We start from the raw sequence: 10,187 nt of genomic DNA, 5'->3' as shown, positions 1-10,187 counted from the left end.
ATAAAAATATCTGGGGTCAGAGAACAGACAGCCACTAGATACAAAGGCTAGAAAGTGGTGGCACTCACACCTTTAATCCTAGCATTCCAGAGATAGAAATCCCTCTGGATCTCTGTGAGTTCAAGGCCACATTGGAAATAGCCAAGCATGGTGACACATGCCTTTAATCCCAGAGAGCCAGCCTTTAATCCCAGGGAGTGGTGGTAGAAGGCAGAAAGATATATAAGGCGTGAGAAACAGAAACTAGAAGCATTTTGGCTGGTTAAGCATTTGGCTGGTTAATCATTTAGGCTTCTAGCAGCAGTTCAGCTGAGAGCCATTGGGATGAGGACACAGAAGCTTCTAGTCTGAGGAAACAGGACCAGCTGAGGAATTGGCAAGGTGAGATAGCTGTGGCTTGTTCTGTCTCTCTGATCTACCAGCATGGACCCCAATAACTCGCCTCGGGTTTGATTTTATTAATAAGAACTTTTAAGATTCATGCTACATCTGGCGCCCAACGTGGGGCTCGAACCCACGACCCTGAGATTAAGAGTCTCATGCTCTACCGACTGAGCTAGCCGGGCGCCAGATATTGATGTAACCAACCGTCTTATTAAATAAGAAACACAGAAACAATGTAAAAGAGAAAGCCGAGAGGTCAGAGCTAAGAGCTAAAATCTCACCCTTCCTCCTGCTGTCCCAGCTTCGCGAAAAGAGACCTACTTCCTGTCGGTTCGTTTTTTTTTTTATAGTATGTCGTTCTGCCTTCTCATTGGTTGTAAACCCAAACACATGACTGCCTCGTCACTGTCTGAATGTACACCCCCCTAGGTCTTAAAGGCATATGTCTCCAATGTTGACTGTATCCCTGAACACACAGAGATCTTATGGGATTAAAGGCGTGTGCCACCACCGCCACACTCTTGCTATGGCTCTAATAGCTCTGACCCTGAACACACAGATATCTATGGGATTAAAGGCGTGTGCCACCACCGCCACACTCTTACTATGGCTCTAATAGCTCTGACCCCCAGACAACTTTATTTATTAACATACAATCAAAATAATATTTCAGTACAATTAGATTACCACCACAGCCCTGTGTTCAATTTACAGCGAAATACACACACACACACACACACACACACACACACACAAACACACACACACACACACACACACACCACATACAAACACACACACACATCATTTAGGAAGAAATCTTACTAAATATATTGAGCACATGGGAATGGAAAAAGCAGATGAAACAGCATACTGTTTTAATGGATTAGAGTCTGTCTTTATACTGGCCTTTCTAAGTCTATATTTCATAGTATTCTATTTATTAGCTAGTCATAATATTAACTTTATGTTGTAGAAAAGTTCAATATATATGAATTAAATATTTTTGTATTTTCCTGTGTGTAGACCATAAGATTTTAATGCTTCCACTATTTGCTAATGTATTTATTTTATTTATTTACTTTCAGACAGGGTCTTATGTTTCCCAGGCTGGTTTTGATTTTCCTATGCAGTAAAGTTACAGTGATGAAATTTGAATTTCCTGTCTTCACCATCAAAGTACTAGGGCTAGAAGTCATGTTTTCTTACATGGAAGGCAAGCACTCTGCCAACTTCAGACACAATTTCAGCCCCAATCCTACTACTTCTTCACTGTGTTAATTATGTCTTCTGGCATATCAAACTTTTGTCAGAATTTTCGCTGTAAATTAATCTTTAGGGGTTCTGCATACATCCCTCCCCACAGAGGAACAAGAAAATCACAACTTTTTATGACATGCAAAATATGCCTTAGTCTTGATAGCTTAAGATCATCTTGTTTTTCTTTCCTCCTTTTCTTATCTTCCCATTCACTGTCCTTTCATTCCTCCCTCATTTTCATTTGGATAATGGCAGTATAAATTTTATCTTATCATATTTTTCTACATTTCAATGTATTTTTCTAGCTGCTTCATGAAGATTAAAACCTTTCCTCATGTAGAGTAGTGAAAAACCTAGAAGCCTCACAAATCTCACAAGAAAGATATGAAACTCACAAAGGTCAGCATATTTCCAAGTTTTGTAAGGTCCATTGCTAAGTTACATAAGCCATGAAGAAACTCAACAGAGGATACTGAAAGCTGTTGGAGGATTGGAGCCAGCAAGTTGTGCAGAGAATTCCAGCATGGAGCTTTGCAAATTTGTCACCCATGTTACAGTAGGACCAGCCATTGTTATATGTGTATTAACCACCCATATTCCCATTAACAACCACTTTTCTATGCTCCTGTAGATAATCATAAGAACCTGGTTAGTTCACAAATGTGGACTTGGATTCAAAAATGTCTTTGATATTTTATTTCCCTTTCTATCTGGAGTGAATGGAAACAGTCTTTATTAAAATAATGCTACAGCACTGCCAGCAAGTTGTTGGATTTGTTCGATGGGGAGTGGAGGCAGAGCCATTCTTTATCCATTCAGTTGACAACGACATAAGAAGGTTTGCATATTTATATACTCGAATGGAACATAGGTTTTGTTTAGATATAAGTTTACTCTATATTATTTTCATTTATTAACAACTGTATTCCACAATATAACATTACCTGCTATGTTTATTTGGAAGAGTTTTAAATGAAAAGGGAAAATTATTTATCATGTTCCTGTACATTGGCTTATATCTTATTTTATAAGTATTTGTATTATACACCTTTCATATTCTACATACTAAGAAATTTGCAGTCTCATGTCAGAAAACATAGTTCTTTTCATTTACTTATGTGGTATGTTTTCTTGTCTACTCTGATTTACTAAGTAATCAAATAGATCTTTCAATTCATGAAGCACCTTCTAAAAATTACTCGCACATGTACAATGGAAACAATTCCCTTCAAGCTTCAAAAACAATTATGTTATAGGGCCAATTTTGATTGACTTGAAGAAGTTCAACAATTTAGTACATAAAGTAGGTCAAATGTTAACTGTAGTTTTCTGCTGTAGCAAATGCACCTGGTACTGGGACAACTTAATAGTTCAGGGAATTCAATGTGCTCAGCTGCACTCAATCATTGCCTTTTGATTCCTAATTAATAAATATTTTACACCCTTGTTTAAGCACCTGGATGATAGGGATCCATGACTAGATTATGGTGGCTCATGACACATGATTGCACAACCCATGATCCTAGTATAAATCACACTACATTAGATTACAGATTTGACATCTGTCTCTTCTCCCATTCTATGAGTCTGAAGGTAATATGCTATCTGGTTTACTGTTTGTCTTCATTTCTTAGAGTCTTGGGACAGAAAAATGTCAAAATTAGGCACTGCATGGAAATATGGATGACTTGGAGGTGAGGTGCACAGTTGTCAGGGTTCAGTGTTGGGATTCAGCCCTGACCTATTGAAGGATCCCTTGAAGTGAGGAGTGAGAAACTGAGAAGTGCCAGATGGAAAATGTACAAGTAGATGAAGCCAAAAGATAGAGACACAGGATAACTTCAGGAAGTCCCTGAGTCAATACCCAGCAGCCTCAAGTTTATTTATAATGGGCCTTTTGTACACTAGCAAGAGTCGAGGCAAAAAACCTCCCCAATTCCAGATCAAAGTGCGAACAAGCATAAACCCTTAAAAACACCTGGTAACGAAGCCCCATGGCAAAGCCTTGAAGTATAAGACATGTGGTAACTATACCTTTGCAACCTATTATACAGCCTCGGAAAACAACATAAACTGAATCTCTGACCTTGAGTCAAACCACAAGTTGGAATCCTGGTGGGTTCCCTACACTTTCAAAACTATTCTGACACATAGTTTCAAAGTGCATCATGTTATAAGTTTGAATAAAACATACAATATTAAATTAAACTCAAAAGAATGCCCATTTTCACATATTCTCAGATATGCTTGTAGGAACTTGCTGTGGATATTGCTCTATATAAATAAAACACTGATTGGCCAGTGACCAGGCAGGAAGTATAGGCTGGACAAGGAGAGAGAAGTGGGGAAACAGGAAGAAGGAGGGAGAGACACTGCAGCCACCGCCAGGACAAGCAGCATGTAAAGATGCCAGTAATCCACGAGCCACATGGCAAGGTATAGATTTATAGAAATGGGTTAATTTAAGATATAAGAACAGTTAGCAAGAAGCCTGCCACATCCATAAATTTATAAGTAATATAAGCATCTGAGTGATTATTTTATACATGGGTTGTGGGACTGTGGCACTTGGTGGGACCTGGAGAGAAGCTCTCCATCAACAGGATCTGTGGAATTGGCAACTACTGAATATCTTGAGAGCTTATGCATAGCACTTCTGATCTGAGTCTTATTGTTTTCAAGGATGAAATGTGCATCTTTAGTAAGCCATACAATGTGCTCAACTTCTTCTAGGTCCTTTCTGTGGTCCTGATGTGCTTTACCTGAACCGAGAAGAACATGCTGAAATAATGGTTTCTAGGGAATACTTCACAGTTAAGAGAAAAAGCCAGAATAAAGAGTGTATTTGAGTTTCCTGTTGCCTATAATTACATTTTATTATTTTTATCTGTTATTCTAGTTTCCAATTTAGCACATTTTTAGAAATTTCTGCTTCTCAACTAAATAATGAAGTATTTTTAAAAAATGGCCAGAACTCTTGATTTTATATTTTTCTCCTTTAGTATTATTATTCCAGAATACTGGCACTTTATAGATTCATACTTTTTATGCATCTTAACCACATAAACTATTTTAGTAACTTCAAAGAAACTAATTATTGTACATAATAGGAAATTAACAACAGATTTAATTCTTTAATAGTCATAATGAATTATTTTAGGCTAAGATATTTTTTAATCTCAGGTTTTCTAACTAATCTCATTCCTCTATAGGGGTACTTCACATACAGACTAAACTCTGGTAATTTTATAACCTTTTTTTAAAAGCCAGTTTATGTTTAGTTGTTCCCATTCTATTTTACATTACCTCAAATTCTGCAAGTTCCCAGAAGATAATTTTCTAGTCTATTTATTTAAAGGCCACTCTTGGCAACAGCTAAAAGTAATATGATGTAGTAAACTATAAATTAGAACTCAGATAGAAAATATAACTTCTCTGGATAAAATTTTTCTGGGGTATTAATTCTTGCTGAAGCTTCTATATAATTGGGTTATAAATAGGCACATATAATAAAATTCTCAATTCCTTCCAATTTTAGCAATATTTTAGACAGCATTTTCAGGGCCTTAGTTAATTCATTTTCTAAATAAACTCATAAGATATTGCAAGCTACCTATGAGTTTGTGAGGCTGCATTGAAAAATAGAGAACAAAATATTTTTTATGTACTCCTGGGAACCAATATGCTTCTTGTGTAATTTTATTTATAACTAAAATTAATACTTGTACACTTCATTGTTATTTAATGATATGTAAATAATTATTTGAATCTTTTAGTAATTCTGACATCATTTTAAAAATATAATTTTCTTCTTAATCACAGTTGCTTCTTTTTCATTATTTAAGATGATTTTTAAATATATTTTGATCATATCCTTTCCCAAGTCTTTAAGATTCCCTCCCCCTCCCTACCCATGCAACTTTAAGTTCTTTTTCAAAAATAAAAAACCCAATAAAAGAAAACAAAATAAAAATTGTTTCAATCTGGTAGAACATACTTCACTTAGTTTAAATGTTAAAAAGTTTATGATAGTCTTTCAGCTGCTTCTTTCATGAAGCTAAATGTAGAATTACAGCCAAATTGCACAATTTATAAGAGAAGTAGTTTACTCCTTCACTGTGGTGGTTTATAAGGTGTAACTCTGGTTACTTTGGTTTATTTGGGTTGCAGTACCGAGTCATCCTTTTCTGTAAGTTGTAGACTCTTGTTGCTATGCAGGAATTCTTCTTTATTTATTCTGAACAAATAAAAATAAAGTATTTCTCTATAATCTGGAATTTGGAATTTTTAATTCTTAAATATAGAGATGTAATACAATGCTAAGGGCTATTATTTTAAGTTCAAACGGGTTATAGAGATTAGTTTATTCAGTTGTATGATCTCATACGGATGTTGTATGTGATATATCATTTCTACTAGGCAAAAATGTAGCTCATGAACTTAATGGTAATGTCTTATATTTTATCATTAAAGTCATTTTTACCTCACAGTGTGAAATATAGATTAGTATGACAAAATTATTAGAATACAAAATAGCTAATTTAATTTCACTTCCCAAATATAGAAACTTTAAGCTTTTGTTTGAATATATTATTCTTTTGAAACACTGAAAAGAGTCAAAGATTAATTGGTCAAGAATTTCATTTCAAGGATAAAGAGATAGCTCATTATTTGAGAGTGTGTGCAACAGGGGATACATAGCTTAAATTGGCCATCTCCTGTGACCAGGCAAGATTTCCAATGGAGAAACTTAACCCAGCAACATAAACTTTGACATACAGTCTGTTCTGCCTATGGGATGTACTGGGAAAATTGTGGGAGTGTCCAACCAATGACTGGTCCAGCCTAAGACCCATACCACTAGAGTGAGCCCCACCCTAAAACTGCCTGAAGTTCTAGAACCCATAGACTGGATGGCCCAGAGACCTAGGATAGAACCAAACACAATTAGAGAGAAAAAAATGTCAATGTAATGATGCTTAATGATATTCTGCTATACTCATAGAGTGGTTGCTAACACAATTGCCATCAGAGAGGCTTCATTTCAGTAACTGTTGGAACCAGATTCAGAGACCCACAGCCAAACATTAGACTGCGCTTGGAGAATTGCTGAAGAGAGGGAGGAAGGATTGTAAGAGCCAGAGGGGTCAAGGACGTCACAAGAAAACTGACAAAATCAACTAACCTGGGCTCATATGAGCTCACAGAGTCTGAATTGTCAACCAGGGAGACTCCATGGTGCTGACCTAGGCCCTCCTCATATATGTGACAGTTGGGTAGCTTGGTCTTCCTGCAGGACTCCTAACAAGGGAGGAGGGGCTGGGCCTAATGTTTTGGCTGACTCTAGGGACCCTATTCCTTATACTGGGTTGCCTTGTTTAACCTTAATACTAGGGGAGGTACTTAGTCCTAACACAACTTGATATGTCATGGTTAGTTGGTATTCATGGGAAGTCTACCCTTTTCTGAACAGAAATGGAGCGGGGAGTGGGTGGGGGAAAGAATGGAGGTGTGGGGAAGAGACTAGGAGGAGAGGAGGGAGAGGAAACTCTGGTCAGGATGTAAAACAAATAAATTTAAAAAATAAGAATGTGTTTGCTTCTGAAGAGGATGTCATAGCACCCATGTCAGGCAGTTCCCAACTGCTTATCACTGCAGTTTCAGGGCATACTGTGCCCTCTTCTGGCATTCACAGGCACCAGACTCATGTGTGCTCATATCCCCACATAGACACATACACATATGCACACTCAAAAATAAAATAAATTTAGATTTATAGATTCATTTCATAAAGTACTGGTGATTAGAGTGTGCAAGCATTAGAATGTGCATTATCATGGACTGGTCACTCAGATAATCAACTGATATCTTAGAAACGAGAGATAAATAGCCTGACTAAAATATTTACAGCCCACTCACAGCGATTATTTAACTTGCAGAGTATTATGGGCTGTTGCATTATTCCACGATTTTTTTGCTCTCCCTAGCATCTATTAGGTAGCCAGTATTTTTGTTTGTTTGCTTGCTTGCTTGTTTGATGGAATAAATGGATTAAATAAACAAGATTAAAAACATGGGGCAAATTCATTATTGTGCTGTACATAAAAGTTTGAGACATGACCGTTCCTGTGCTGAAGGTAGAGAAAGCCATTCGCAGACACTTAAATGAAAGAAACCTGTTAGTTCTTTAAAGTGCTTTCCATAATTGCCAGTTGCCACTCAAATCTTGATTCCACGTATTGTCAAGGCCATACTGCTGGCTCACCAGAGCATCTTTAGGCCTGGAGCTCACAGCTTCTGAGTGGGATGGAAATCATTTTGCTCACTTTAGTTTTCACACACAGCTACACAGGATTGCCCTATTTACAGAACAAGAATGTGAAAAGGCATCATTTAGGAATTAATACCAACCCCCCCCCCCTGCTGTACTCATCCTCCTTATTTTCAGCTCCAAGCTATGTGAGAAGTTGTCAGGGATCCTGAAAGAAGAGATGGAAGGTGAATTTCTTGATTATGGTATTTATAATGCTTCAAGCAACATCATTCAGCAGGCAGCTTAGTTGCTATTGATTTTACCAACAAAAAAATAATATCTCCCCTCACGGCCTTCTTGAATCCCTTGTTGGCAGTGTAGTTGTTAGTTATGGTCTGTGTCTATGAGGGCCAACTGCGGTCAAATAGCAGTATAAGTTCAGCCTTTGCACTGCATGAATCAAGGAGTTATGCGGGATAGGTTATAATGGGACAGAACCAGTCTGGTTTCCACTACAACACTGAAAATTGGTTCTCTATGAACTACACTGAATCTTGAGGTCATGTAGAAGTGTCTCTGGGAGAGAGTTGAAATGAAGAACATAAAGCAATGTTCTACACCTACACTCAGTAATTGCCTATACCATTTTAGCCACAAAACCAGGGGACAAGAGAAAACTACTTTTAGTAGCTAGCAAGAAAGTTCCTCTTCAGTCAGACTAACTTATTCAGATGTGGACCAGTTCATTATAATTATACTCCAAGAAATTATTTCTCCATGAGACTAAGAGTACATTCCAGGGGTATGCCCCAGAGATATTTCCCAGAAATTATATTGTTTTTTTTTTCCAATCTACTTTTATTCTCAATTATACTACCATAAATAGGATTCTAAATAATTTGCATATTTCTCAATTTGCAATAGTACTTTGAAAAAATATGATCAGATATGCCATGTGGCTAGCTTCTCCATGCCATTTTCTGTATGAAGTATGGATGCTAGGTCACGTCCTTTCATTGCCTTACAACTTTAAATGCAGTTTTCTTCATTTACAGACATGCACGGTGATTCTATTTCCAATAAAATGTGTTATTTAAATTTTGACAGAGTTAGATCTGTAAACACTGGCAATGAAGTTCAAAGACCATGTCCTAAGGCAGTGGTGGCCTACTTACAACCAATGTTATGTGTTTAGAGTGTGTTTGCATGTTTATTTTACAGCGGTGTTCGCAGGTATCTTTAGCAAAGCAAGCTAATGGAACCTGTAATTCTGGCTGATATCCAAACAGAAAATAGAACTAAATGCAAGTAAATCGGCGAGTTCTGTAAGATTTAGGGGGAATGTGGATTCATGATACTTAATACTACAGCTGTCTCTCAATTAGGGGTAAGTGTGTATATCTGGGAAATTGAGAGATAAAACAGGTAGGTAATTTAAAGTTTTCTGTTTTGTTATGTTTTGTTTTTGAGACAGGGCTTCACTATATAGCTCCAGGTTTCCCAGGACTTGCTATGTAAGATAGGCTGACTATGAACTCACAGAGACCTGCCTAATTGGGATTAAATGTGTACCACACCACACAAAGTTTTTTGTTTTGTTTTGTTTTGTTTTCCTAGTGACCAAATTCTTTTATTTTCTGGGGGCAGGAGGACTTTCCTCTACTTGTCCCCATATTCTTAATCTCTCATTGTCCTATAATAGAGATTATATTAGGAAGATCTGGCCCAAAACAGACAACATTACTTAGCAGCAACAGTTATATTTGTTTATTGTTTTTTATCTCTATTCATTTTTGTTCTTTGTGACAATGTGTCAGAGTATAGTGGAGGCTGTCCTGGGAATTACTATGTAGCTAACATTGGACTTGAAGTCATAGCAATCCTCTCTTAGTTCCCTTAGTGTGGTGACTAGAGCCATGACTCACCTAACAAAGATGGACATTTCCTTAATCATCAGATTATGCTTTCCAAATCTATATTTACAGTGGAAAGAAAAATAGACTTTAAATTGCATATGTATGAATAAATCTTTTAAAGCCTTTGCTTTAATTATTCAAATCCCAACAGTATTCTCAATTGACTTGAAACTGTACAATTTCTTTGAATTTATATGCATATAATTAAGATGGTCAATTTTTATTTTGATTTGCAATTGGATTAGTTTTGATTACGTGTGTGTGTGTGTGTGCACATGCGCGAGCGCACACAGATACATGCACACATTACTATGAGATCCAAATCACACAGATCAGCAGTCTCATTTGGTTAATTTTAAATTACAAAAATGTGT

At 36.8% G+C, this 10,187-nt stretch overlaps 1 non-coding gene across 1 annotated transcript; it reads right to left on the bottom strand.

Moving 5' to 3' along the window:
* Positions 1-493: 493 nt before the first annotated feature.
* Trnak-cuu lies at positions 494-566 on the bottom strand. The gene has a single exon. It is a non-coding gene; the product is annotated as a tRNA-Lys (tRNA).
* Positions 567-10,187: the final 9,621 nt, after the last annotated feature.

Source organism: Peromyscus leucopus, chromosome 3 (genome assembly GCF_004664715.2).
Source record: "Peromyscus leucopus breed LL Stock chromosome 3, UCI_PerLeu_2.1, whole genome shotgun sequence".
Taxonomy (NCBI): Eukaryota; Metazoa; Chordata; class Mammalia; order Rodentia; family Cricetidae; genus Peromyscus; species Peromyscus leucopus.
Note: the sequence above shows the minus strand (reverse complement) of the source record. Positions and strands in the feature narration are given on the sequence as shown.